Source organism: Babylonia areolata, chromosome 2, assembly GCF_041734735.1.
Source record: "Babylonia areolata isolate BAREFJ2019XMU chromosome 2, ASM4173473v1, whole genome shotgun sequence".
NCBI lineage: Eukaryota > Metazoa > Mollusca > Gastropoda > Neogastropoda > Buccinidae > Babylonia > Babylonia areolata.
Genome location: NC_134877.1, coordinates 61,887,716 through 61,899,532, shown reverse-complemented (window position 1 = coordinate 61,899,532; position 11,817 = coordinate 61,887,716).

Here is an 11,817-nt window from a genome sequence, read left to right as displayed (position 1 = left end):
AAAATCAACTTAGAACAACAATTTAAAAAATAGTGAACAAGAGTGCAGCAAATAAGAAATAATGTGGTAAATTTCCCCAAGCGTATGTCACGTTAGTCACTCTGTGTGTGTGTGCGAGTGTGTGTGTTTGTGTGTGTGTGTGTGTGTGTGTGTGTGTGTGTGTGTGTGTGTGTGTGTGAGAGAGAGAGAGAGAGAGAGAGAGAGAGAGAGAGAGAGAGAGAGAGAGATACGCATCACTCCTGCACTGTACAACGACTTGACGTGGCGAGTAGGACAGACGTGACGCAGACCGGACAGGAGGAGAACCGTGAGGCGATAACAGATGCATAAAGAGAGACTATGCTAACTGAGAAAAAAGTAGTGATGAAATTTCATTAAGATATAGAAAGGGGCAGACGCAGGAAGGCAAAGACAGTTAGAGAACTGGAAAAAAAAAAAAAAAAAAATATATATATATATATATATATATATATATATATATATATATATTTTTTTTTTTTTTTTTTTTTTTTTTTTTTTAAGAGAAAGAAATCATGCCGCAAGGACTCCATCGAGATTTTACTGAGGCCTATTCTCTGTTCCTCTCTCTCTCCTCCCTCCCCACCTCAGTCCCTCTCTAACCATCCTCTACTTCTTTACCGTCGCCAGCATTAAGGAAGAGGAAATAAACATCACAACCCTACTACGGTTACTGAATGGTAACAAAATAAATTACACTAATAATGTCTAGTCACGGTCGTTAGTGTCAACGTATTTTTTCCAGATCCGAGTAAGTCATTATTTCAGTCAGTGGCATGAGAGTTGGAAATATTTACGCAAATCTGTTTCGAAAGGGGAAAGAGTAGAATCCGGTTTTTCTGGGTACCGGCCGTTAAGAGGAAAGGATCAGGTTCCTCAAGGGTGCACCTCAGTGCATCAGCTGCTAAACTAGTTGAACTTCCATTGTACATTCTGGTACGTGGTCACAGCAAAATGTACTTGTTTGAGACATGCCGACGTGAGTCTCTGGTGAGCAGATTTTTGGAATGCATTTTTATATAGATAAAAGAAACAGATATTTAACGAACGTATAGGTATATAATTATCTAGAGAACATACACGAACTTAAGTCAATAAAAATGGAATGTTTAATGTTCAAACAAAAGTAGGCCTACTTGTTCCCTTTTGTCGCCCCTGTCCGTATCAGTATCAGTATTAGTCGCTCAAGGAGGCGTCACTGCGTTCGGTCAAATCCATATACGCTACACCACATCTGCCAAGCAGATGCCTGACCAGCAGCGTAACCCAGCGCGCTTAGTCAGGCCTTGAGAAAAAAACAAAACAAAACAACCAAACAAACAAATAAATAAAAATAAAATATAAATAATAAAATGAAATAAATAAAATTAAAAAATAACAAAAAATAAATATAATAAACAAATAAATAATAGATAAATACATAAAAAATACTACTGTCCGCACAAGATGATACTGTGAGAAATGACAAACTTTTGAATATGATTTACTATATTTATTCCGTTCATGTTCGTGGTCGGAAATCCCATCTCTCCTCACTCATCTATATCGATGGGAGACAACTCTTGCAACTTGTTGCGGTTGCTCAATGTGTTAGGCACCTTAGTTTCCTTTTCTCACTCTCTCTCTCCTTCTGTCTGTCTGTCTCACTTTCTCTCTCATACAATTGCAAACACAGGCGCCCGTGTGTGTGTGTGTGTGTGTGTGTGTGTGTGTGCCGGTGTGTGTGTGTGTGTGTGTGTGTGTGTGTGTGTGCCAGTTTCCTTCTTTTTCTGTGTCTCTGTCTCTCTCTCCGTTTCTCTTTTTGTCTCTGTCCTTGTCTCTGTCTCTCAGTCTCTGTCTGTCTGCCTCTCTGTCACTGTCTCTGTTTCTACCCCACGCCCCCTCTCTTTGTCTCTCTCTCAGTCTCTCTCTGTCTCTCTGTCTCTGTCTGTCTCTGCCTCTGTCTGTCTGTCTCTCTCTCTCTGTCTCTCTGTCTCTGTCTCTGTCTCTCTCTCTGTCTCTGTCTCTCTCTCTCTCTCTCTCTCTCTCTCTCTCTCTCTCTCTCTTTCTCTCTGACATGGGCTTTAGCCAAATCTGAATAAAAAATATTCGCATTCGCATTATCTCTCTCTCAGCACTGAAATCGATTTTTATTCATGCGAGTCTCCCCATTGAAGATATCCCCTAAGTTTGGAACCGCTAACTTATATTTCACATTTAGAATTAATGTTTTCTGCCAAACGCGCACCACTCATCGTAATTGCTTGACCGGGAAAAAAAAGTAGTTTATTTCCTCTGCTGGTTCCGAAGCATAAAACTTCTTTCCTTCGTCTTTTCATTGTGTGTGTGTGTGTGTGTGTGTGTGTGTGTGTGTGTGTGTGTGTGTGTGTGTGTGTGTGTGTGTGAGTATGTGTTGTGTGTGTGTGTGTGTGTGTGTGTGTGTGTGTGTGTGTGTGTGTGTGTGTGTGTGTGTGTGTGTGTGTGTGTGTGTGTGTTGTGTGTGTGTGTGTGTGTGTGTGTGTGTGTGTGTGTGTGTGTGTGTGTGTGTGTGTGTGTGTGTGTGTGTGTGTGTGTGTGTGTGTGTGTGTGTGTGTGTTTTCCTCTGTGTGTGTGTGTGTGTGTGTGTTTCTCTCTCTCTGTGCATATGTGTTTGTGTGAGTTCGTGTGTGTGTGTGTGTGCCACGGTGTGTGTGTGTGTGTGTGTGTGTGTGTGTGTGTGTGTGTGTGTGTGTGTGTGTGGACACGGTGTGTGTGTGAGGTGGGGGGTGAGGGGGACACGCACGCGCGTGTGTACCGCCGTGTGTGTGTGTGTGTGTGTGACTGAGTGAGTATAATATGTGTGCGTGTGATCGCGTGCGTATCCAATGTTGTTGTTTTTCTATGGAACTGTGCGAACAAACCCGTTCCCCAGATTTATTCCCCCGCTGCCTCAACCACAACTGTAAACCACGTACGGTATAATACAATATAACCTCACCTGCCCGGCAGTCCACATAAAAATAAAAAGCCCACAAACGCAGTTGTCGCGGTATCCCCATTACCATCCCACAATTTGCCCAGTCTTCCGGGTCACCTGGGTTTGGTTTCATGTTCACTCAGTTCTGGTGCTACCCCCTGCAAAGACCTCCCCCCACAAGAAAAACAACCCATCGGGCCAACTAACAGAGTACCGCGAAACCTTTTAACCCGGTGTTCGGTTGTCTGTGTGTGTGTGTGTGTGTGTGTGTGTGTGTGTGTGTGTGTGTTAAACTTTAACATTGACATTTTCTCTGCAACTACTTTGTCAGTTGACACCAAATTTGGCATAAAAATAGGAAAAACTCAGTTCTTTCCAGTCATCTTGTTTAAAACAATATTGCGTCTATGGGATGGGCACAAAAAAAATAAAGAATGAAGCCCTAATTATATGCAAACTGCATTTACTGTTATATTTATATTTTTTGTGTTCTCTAAACTTGACACTTTGATCTGATATTCTGACCCAACAGCTAGAGCAGTCATTATTATCATTATTTGTTCAAACAGGAACTTCTTTTGCTAAGCATGGAAGTTTTATTTATTTTGCAAACGTTTTGGTGCAGATAGTAAAAAAGGGAAATTACTCTGTAATGCTAGGGGAGTTAATTTGCTTTAAACTGATCTTTCTCATCTTAAACATTACATTTTGAAATTATATTCAATACATAAAAAGCTTGGATTTTTTTTTTTAAGTGTATCACAAGTGAGTCTTGAAGGCCTTGCCTCTCTTGTTTGTTTTGTTTTTGTATTTGACGTCTGTTTGGTTTTGTCACTGGGTCGGCTTAGTTTGAAAAGACCGTGGGGTATTAAAATTGGGTTTCCTTTTGTTTGACTTCGATACTGCCAGTGTCTGGGCAATTTTACGTCCACCTTGTCTGTCTCCCTGTTCTCTGTCTCTCAGTTTGTCTCACCTCGCCCCCCCCCCCCCCCCCCCTCTCTCTGTCTCTGTGTCTCTGTCTCTGTCTCTCTCTGTGTCTCTGCCTCTGTCTCCCTCACTGTCTGTTGGCCGTCCGTCCGTCTGTATGTCTGTCTCGTCGCTCAGTTCTTCTCCTTCCCTCCTTCATCCCTCTCTCCTTCTCAGAATCTCGACCCCCCCGCTCCCCCCCCCTCTCTCTCTCTCACACACACACACACACACACACACACACACACACAACACAACACACTCCGTTGAAATAGGCTGATAAACAGTCGTCAAATTGAGTATGGCGTTTTTTCTAAATGATATTCTGACAAAAAACAAAACAAAACAAACCCCCCCCCCCCAAAAAAAAAAAAAGCCAAACCAATAATTATGGTATGACAAGATAGCTCGGACAAAAATAACGAGAACTAGACAAAGACAGAAAAGGTCAATTAATTGAAAACAAACAAAACGACAGTGAACAGTAGCATGTATAGTCAGTACTGTCTGTCACTCTGTCTGTCGTTGTCTCTGTCTCTCTCTCTCTGTGCCTTTGTCTGGCTGGTTGTCTGTCTGTTTGTCTGTCTCTCTCCATCCACCCATCTATCTATCTATCTCCTGTAACGTATATCGTATGAAACACTGTGTTTTATGCATATGTGAGTGTCATACATACAGTCAACCTTTGAACTGTTCTAGTTTGCCGGATTAGACCCAGTCGGTTGAAGCAATTAATCGACATAGCTTCGATCATGATGCAGTTAATGCAGTAATCAGAGGGCAACCGAGTGGCTTAACCTGTCACTCACGCAATTATTCAGCTAAGCCCGTGTGTTTTCAAGAGCTGTGGGTTTGAGCGAGCTGGGGGAAAAAAAAGAAGAAGAAGAAACTGGTCTTTTAAGTTCAATGTTTGATTTTTAACAAATAGTACAGAGTGGTAACTCTCTCCATTCACAAGGTACACAACTTCAAGTCAGTGCTGCTTACGCTACCGATTCAGCTAGCACACAGGTAAATAAATTTGTTAATCATTTCATCTCCTGGCCTCATTATTTGTTAATTTCCAATGTTTGATCTTTACGGGTTTTTTTTCAAGCAGGAATTATGCTCACATCCACTGACGCACGCGCGGGTCAAGTAACATGTTTGAAGATCTTACAGCTGGGTTAAAGACATATATATATATATATATATATATATATATATATATATATATATATATATATATATATATATATACATAACTACATGCATGTATATGGATGTGTATTGTGTGTGCGTGTGTTTATGTAAGTTTGTGCCTGCCTATGTGTGCGTATGTGTTAGGGTAGCTGTTAGATACACATGTATGTTAAAATGTATGTATGCAGCGCGCGCGCGCGTTTGTGTGTGTGTGTAGTCGCATTTTGGTGTTTGTATGTAACATAGATATGATGTTGTATGTTAACAAAAGCGTTTTTGTAAAGCACCTAGAGCAGATTTCTGGATAGTGTGCTATATAAGTATCCATTATTATTATTATTATCATTATATATATATATATATATATATATATATATATATATGCATAACTACATGCATGTATATGAATGTGTATTGTGTGTGCGTGTGCGTGTGTTTATGTAAGTTTGTGCCTGCCTATGTGTGCGTATGTGTTAGGGTAGCTGTTGGATACACATGTATGTTAAAATGTATGTATGTATGCAGCGTGTGTGTGTGTGTGTGTGTGTGTGTGTGTGTGTGTGTGTGTGTGTGTGTGTGTGTGTGTGTGTGTATAGGGGCTGCGGTGGGAGCGGGAGAATGCATACGAGTTTTTCGATGCTTGCATGTGTGATTGGATCCGCCAGATTAGGCCTACTCAGTGACTGACTTAGGACTAAATCAAAAACAGACGTGGATGAGCACGAGACATACCTTTAGGGTTTAGCCTACTGATGCAGTGTGTATGCAAGCGTGTGTGTGTGTGTGTGTGTGTGTGTGTGTGTGTGTGTGTGTGTGTGTGTGTGTGTGTGTGTGTGTGTGCGTGTGTGTGTGTGTGTGTGTGCATCTGTCTATGTGAAGGCGGACTATAATTTACGCATCGCATTTTTGAATAAAAATCTTCTTTTTTTTTTCTTTTTTTCTTTTTTTTCTCACATGTATATTCTCACTGGTGTCATGATAGAGACTGTTGGCCTGAGTCATAAAGTCGTTCAGCGTTCTCTCTCTCTCTCTCTCTCTCTCTCTCTCTCTCTCTCTCTCTCTCTCTCTCTCTCTCTCTCTCTCTCTCTCTCTCGGCTCTCGGGTGGGTATGCTGGGTTGACTGCTGTTATGCGTACGAACGCTTAAGGTTATGTATGTACATAAAATTTGAATTTTACGACCTGCAGCGCTCCTGCTCATAACATTTTCCTTTCTTTCTTTCTTTCTTTCTTTCTTTCTTTCCGTCTAAAGCTCTTTACGTATTCGTGTTTGTCTTGGTTGGAAAGGAGGGATAAGTTGTGTTCAGGCTTTGGAAGGTGCTCCTATCTACGTCAGTCAAAGCAGGCTGTTATTCTCATTGTTATCATCATCATCATTATTATTATCATCATTATTATTATTATTATTATTATTATTATTATTATTATTATTATTATTATTATTATATACGCACATATATAACATCCCACATTCGGGTAGCTGACCACCGACATAAATAGATTCTTTTTACAAGTTCGTGGTAGCATAAAATAGAATGAACAGATATATAGATAGATGGCTAGATAGATAGATAGATAAACAAATGAATGAATAAACGAATAAATGAATGAATGAGTTTCAGTTTTCAGTTTCACTTTCTCAATGAGGCGTCACTGCGTTCGGACAAATCCATACACGCTACACCACATCTGTTGAGCAGATGCCTGACCAGCAGCATAACCCAACGCGCTTAGTCAGGCCTTGAGTGCATGCTTATATATTTGTGTACCTATGAAAGTGGATTTCATTTTTATGTAATTTCGCCAGAGGACAACACTCTCGTTGCCATGGGTTCTTTTTCAGTGCGCCAAGTGCGTGCTGCACACGGGACCTCGGTTTATCGTCTCATCCGAAAGACTAGACGCTCAGTTTGATTTTCCAGTCAAACTTAGGAGAAAGGGCGAGAGCGGGATTCGAACCCACACCCTCACAGACTCTCTGTATTGGCAGCTGAGCGTCTTAACCATTCTGCCACCTTCCTCCTCCTGAATGAATGAATGAATAAATAAATAAATAAACGAATGAGTAAATAAATAAAATCGTCTCAAAAGTGAAAAAAAAAACCCAAAGAGTTCCTTCCACCTTGACTTCTCGGCAAAGCTCCACTGACGTCCCCAATCGCACAAAGGGATTAATTTAGGACAGGCTCAGCGTTTCGTGCTGCGATTAAGGGATCAGTTGAAAAAACTGCCTTCCCTGTTACGAAATATATATATATATATATATATATATATATATATATATATATATAGAGAGAGAGAGAGAGAGAGAGAGAGAGAGAGAGAGAGATATAGATAGATAGATAGATATAGATATAGATCTCAGTCACTCTGTTAGTCAGTCAGTCTCCGTCTCTCACTATCTATCTCTCTGTCTTGCGCTGTATACGTCCATCAGTGGCTCTGTTAAGTTTACGGTTTACGGTTTACGCTCCTCAGCTGTTCCCATTAAGATGCTGTTTTTTTGTGTGTGTTTTTTTCCTTATCACTTTATCTTTTATGCACCAAAACAGGAAATAAAGGCAAACATAAGCAGAGCAATCACCAGTGCAGCATTTGAACTCTTTACATCCGTCTGGTATCATCATCTTAGATAAACAGACAGAAAACTAATATATAAACGAAGCGAACTCTTTACATGTCCATACATACATACACACATACATACTACACAAACGCGCGCGCGCACGCACACACACACACACACACACACACACACACACACACACACACACACACACACACACACACACACGTACGTACGTACGTATGTACATACATACATTATATATGTTTATACTCCACGGTAATCCCGTTAAGTTTATTGTTTACGCTTCTTAGTGGTCCTGTTCTATTGTACACTCCTAAGTGGTCCCGTTAAGTTTTACATTCCTAAGTGATCCCTCTGAGGTTTACACTCCTAAGCGGTCCCGTTAAGTTTACATTCCTAAGTGATCCCTTTGAGGTTTACACTCCTGAGCGGTCCCGTTAAGTTTTACATTCCTAAGTGATCCCTTTGAGGTTTAATCTCCTAAGTGGTCCCGTTAAGTTTACATTCCTAAGTGATCCCTTTGAGGTTTACACTCCTAAGCGGTCCCGTTAAGTTTTACATTCCTAAGTGATCCCTTTGAGGTTTACACTCCTAAGCGGTCCCGTTAAGTTTTACATTCCTAAATGATCCCATTCAGGTTTACACTCCTAAGCTGTCCCGTTAAGTTTTACATTCCTAAGTGATCCCTTTGAGGTTTACACTCTTAAGCGGTCCCGTTAAGTTTTACATTCCTAAGTGATCCCTTTGAGGTTTACACTCCTAAGCTGTCCAGTTAAGTTTTACATTCCTAGATCCTAAGTGATCCCTTTGAGGTTTACACTTCTAAGTGGTCCTGTTAAATTTTACTTTCTTAAGTGATCCCTTTGAGGTTTACACTTCTAAGTGGTCCCGTTAAGTTTTACATTCCTAAGTGATCCCTTTGAGATTTACACTCCTAAGCTGTCCCATGAGGTTTTACTATCCTAACTGGTCCCGTTAAAGTTTTATACTCCAAAGTGGTCCCGTTAAGTTTTACGCTTCCAAGCGGTCCTGTTCTATTGTACACTCCTAAGTGATCCCGTTAAGTTTACATTCCTAAGTGATCCCTCTGAGGTTTACACTTCTAAGCGGTCCCGTTAAGTTTTACATTCCTAAGTGATCCCTTTGAGGTTTACACTCCTAAGCGGTCCCGTTAAGTTTTACATTCCTAAGTGATCCCTTTGAGGTTTACACTTCTAAGTGGTCCCGTTAAGTTTTACATTCCCAAGTGATCCCTTTGAGGTTTACACTCCTAAGCGGTCCCGTTAAGTTTTACATTCCTAAGTGATCCCTTTGAGGTTTACACTTCTAAGTGGTCCCGTTAAGTTTTACATTCCTAAGTGATCCCTTTGAGGTTCACACCCCTAAGCGGTCCCGTTAAGTTTTACTTTCTTAAGTGATCCCTTTGAGGTTTACACTTCTAAGTGGTCCGTTTAAGTTTTACATTCCTAAGTGATCCCTTTGAGGTTTACACTCCTGAGCTGCCCGATGAGGTTTTACTATCATAACTGGTCCCGTTAAAGTTTTATACTCCAAAGTGGTCCCGTTAAGTCTTACACTCCAAAGCGGCTCCGTTCCGTTTTATATACTGACAGGGTCCCGCCAAGTTTTACACTCCTAAGTGGTTTCGTTAAGTCATACACTCCTACGTGGTCCGGAAGTTTTACACCCCTAAGTGGTCCCGTTAAGTTTTACACTCCTAAGTGGTCCCGTTAAGTTTTTTCACTCCTAAGCGGTCCCGTTAAGTTTTACATTCCTAAGTGATCCTTTGAGGTTTACACTCCTAAGCGGTCCCGTTAAGTTTTACATTCCTAAGTGATCCCTTTGAGGTTTACACTTCTAAGTGGTCTCGTTAAGTTTTACATTCCAACGTGATCCCTTTGAGGTTTACACTTCTAAGTGGTCCCGTTAAGTTTTACATTCCCAAGTGATCCCTTTGAGGTTTACACTCCTAAGCGGTCCCGTTAAGTTTTACATTCCTAAGTGATCCCTTTGAGGTTTACACTTCTAAGTGGTCCCGTTAAGTTTTACATTCCTAAGTGATCCCTTTGAGGTTTACACCCCTAAGCGGTCCCGTTAAGTTTTACTTTCTTAAGTGATCCCTTTGAGGTTTACACTTCTAAGTGGTCCCGTTAAGTTTTACATTCCTAAGTGATCCCTTTGAGGTTTACACTCCTGAGCTGCCCGATGAGGTTTTACTATCCTAACTGGTCCCGTTAAAGTTTTATACTCCAAAGTGGTCCCGTTAAGTCTTACACTCCAAAGCGGCTCCGTTCCGTTTTATATACTGACAGGGTCCCGCCAAGTTTTACACTCCTAAGTGGTTCCGTTAAGTCATACACTCCTACGTGGTCCGGAAGTTTTACACCCCTAAGTGGTCCCGTTGAGTTTTACACTCCTAAGTGGTCCCGTTAAGTTTTTTCACTCCTAAGTGGTCCCGTTAAGTTTTTCACTGCTAAGTGGTCCCGTTAAGTTTTACACTCCTAAGTGGTCCCGTTAAGTTTTTCACTCCAAAGTGGTCTCGTTAAGTTTTTCACTCCTAAGTGGTCCCGTTAAGTTTTTCACTGCTAAGTGGTCCCGTTAAGTTTTACACTCCTAAGTGGTCCCGTTAAGTTTTTCACTCCAAAGTGGTCCGGAAGTCTTACACTCCAAAGTGGTCTCGTTAAGTTTTTCACTCCTAAGTGGTCCCGTTAAGTTTTTCACTCCAAAGTGGTCCGGAAGTCTTACACTCCTAAGTGGTCCCGTTAAGTTTTGTTAAGTTTTTCACTCCTAAATGGTCCCGTTATGTTTTGCACTCCAAAGTGGTCCCGTTAAAGTTTTTCACTTTAAAGTGGTCCCTATAAGTTTTTTCACTCCAAAGTGGTTCCGTTAAGTTTTTCACTCCTAAATGGTCCCGTTAAAGTTTTACATTCCAAAGTGGTTCCGTTACGTTTTGTATACTTAAAGAGTCCCATCAAGTTTTACACTCCTACGTAGTCCTGTTAAATCTTACACTCCAAAGTGGTTCCGTTAAGTCTTACACTCCTAAGCCATTCCTTTAAGGTGGACACTCTTAAGCGGTCCTGTTAAGGTTTACGCTCCTTAGTGGTCCTGTTAAGTTTTACATTCCAAAGCGGGTCCGTCATAGCTTACACTGCTAAAGTGATCCCGTTAAGTTCACTGTGTAGTTTACTTAGCGATACTTAAAATCCAATGTCTTCATTCGGAAAGGTCCGCTCTATGCATGTGCTTCTTGTAGATGATCTTATTGCGTGTGATCTCACCTTATTTTTGTCGTTTTTATACTGGTATGGAGATTTGACTACTTGGAAAGAAAAGAGAGAGTGTGGGTCAGGGGGGAGGGAGAGCATCAGTTCTGTATATGATGGGGGGTGGGGGTGGGGGGGGGGGAGTGGTAGAGTGACTGGACAAAAACATGACAGTCTATCCTAAGTCGAAGTCAAAAGAAAAAAAAAGAAAAAGAAAAAAAGAAAGAAGAAAAAAAAGGAAAAAAAAAGAAAAAAGAAGAAAAAAGAAAGAAAAAAAAAACAAGAAAAAAGAAAAGAAAGAAAGAAAGAAAGAAAGAAAGAAAAAAACAAACCAAAAAAAAACCAAAAAAAAAAACCAACGGTTTTGTAAGTGGGTCTTGATAATTATGTTCTGAATGAATGCTGCAGTCTATCCCTCTGTTCCTTCTCCCCCCCCCCCCAACCCCGTCCCCCCTGGCCCCCAACCCAACCCCTCCACTCCCCTTACTCCCACTTCCACCGAACTAGCATGACTAAATCTAAAGCTTTTTTTTTTTTTTTTTTTTTTTTTAGGACCCAGCACATCTCTGTTTGCTGATGTAAGCATTACGACAATTTGAGGATCAATACTCGCGAGGAATGTGTATGGGAGATACGAGGTTGAGAGAATTCTCCTCACCCTCAAACCCCACTCTCTCTCTGTATCTCTCTCTCTGTCTCTGTCTCTCTCTCTCTCCCTCCCCCCTCCCTCTCCCTCATGTTTTTTTTTTTCTTTCTTTTTCTTTTTTTTGCAGCGTTGAAGTTTCAAATAGAAAAGAAATTTGTAGGTCAAGGCACAATAAAAGAATGAACGAAAAACGGAGCAAGATCAATAGCAAAAAA